Source organism: Apium graveolens, chromosome 11 (assembly GCF_009905375.1).
Source record: "Apium graveolens cultivar Ventura chromosome 11, ASM990537v1, whole genome shotgun sequence".
NCBI classification, from domain to species: domain Eukaryota; kingdom Viridiplantae; phylum Streptophyta; class Magnoliopsida; order Apiales; family Apiaceae; genus Apium; species Apium graveolens.
Genome location: NC_133657.1, coordinates 132,754,053 through 132,756,059, shown reverse-complemented (window position 1 = coordinate 132,756,059; position 2,007 = coordinate 132,754,053).

Below are 2,007 nucleotides of genomic sequence, written 5' to 3'. Positions count from 1 at the left end.
ACTAAGAGCTGCTAGGTTACAATATATAATGTTCTCGATAATGATAACACATATAGTGTAAACCCTAAGCTGTGTTTATATACTACACAGTTACAAAATATCTTCTAATTAATATGAAATATAATTCTGTCTCCTAAAATATATCAATCATATATTATCTTCTACAAGTCTTCTAGTCTTCTAACTCTCCATGCATATCTTTTATTGTTTTAGTCATGATCCTTTCCTGTAAATCAGCTACTTCCCTTATCTGAAGTATCAGCACTTAAGTCCTGATATAAATCCTGACGGCCTTAAGTTCTGATATAAGTTCTGACTTCAGTAAGTTCTGATTTCCACTAAGTCCTGATATTAAGTTCTGAAAACTAAACACAACAGATTAGACATGATATTTCAAATATATCTAACAAGGGCCTTAATATAATTGGTATCTATTCAGCTTCTATCTCTTTTGTGAATGTCTGATAGTAGGGTATTCGTAAAACAAAAGTTGGTGTTTACCAGTTCCGTGTTATCTGATTAGTTGTCATCACCATTGCATGCTAAGGTTAAGAACAATGATTTTGAATGAAGTAGTAATGAAGTTAGAATCCCATATTTGTCTCATATAGTTAAATTAACCTTTTAATCTCTTAGTTATTTGCATGTTAGTTAATATTTTAGTTAATCAATAACCCAAGATGTTATTGTCTAGCATTGAGCGATGGCCATACCATTGTTGCATAAGTGCATAATCTTAATTTAATTTAAAAGAGTCTCTGTGGGAATGAATCTGATTTATATCTATACTACTTGCGAACGCGTATACTTGCGTGTAATTTTAGCACGTGTTTTCGACCTAACAAAAATCACAGCAAAAAATGGAGTTATCTGGAATTGTGTAAATCAGGAAGATTTTCTACCAATCTCAAGGAGCATAACAGATGAAGAGTATGTCCAATAACAAGCTGAAGAGAGAGTCAGAGTTTGGATTGTCTCTTTGAGTGAAATCAAAATTTATTACAAGGATGGCTCATCTATCTTGCTAAATAGAGATGTTATTGAAAATACTTCTACTGTAGAATTGATGAGGGTGATCAATTTGATGAATGTAAGGGATTCAAGTACTAAAATGTGGAAGGCTGTGCTAGCAGAAAGGTTGAGACAAAATATGAGACATGCTAGGGAAAAGGCTGAGAGGGAAGAAAGATAAAAACATTGGATATCAATGCTAGTTGTGGCTAGACATCAAATGGCTAGTAGCCGGCTCATATTTATATGAGTAGTCTAGGGTTGAGCGAGATGGAGCGAAACACACTCGTTCGGAACATGAGAAAAATGAAAAAGAAAAAAATATGTGTTATGCATAATTGTTCATGAGTGGGCTCTTTAATATTCGTGTTATTAAGTTCTAGAGGACTTTATGCCTAGTGACCTAAGGCTTTTGTAATCTCGGATCCTCTAACCTAACACTCGCTACATGGGTATTATTGCATAAGTCTTTTGTGGAACTCGCTCATTACACGATCAAATAAGGATGTTTATGTTTTTTAAGTGTTATCAATAAAAGCATTAATCCTTGTATAACTCTGATAAAATTGAAGTGTTGTCAGTCATTTTGTGTTTATCGTTTATTCTGTTTATAATCTTGTGATTGTCTTGACGAGTGGTGAGTTATGATTATTGAACTAATTTTGAGAGTATATCTGTTAAGCAATTGCACCCTCGCACGTTTTTGGCTTGTGAGTTAATTTGTGGGATTTGATTTTTTTTATGCAAATAATTGCATTCATAGAGATGTTGTTTATTGATTGGTTTAGTTATTCTGAGGGGATCATTGCATTCATGTTAGTTGCATCCATGCATTTTTATTATTTATTTTTGAGTCTGTTATGCTTGAGGACAAACATCGATTCAAGTTTGGGGTGTGATAAGTGGCATTTATATCCACTTAGAACCCTTCGTAAAGTCTCAAATTGGTGTTTTTTACTCAAGATGTTTGTTTTTTGATGTATTTTTGTAGTGTTT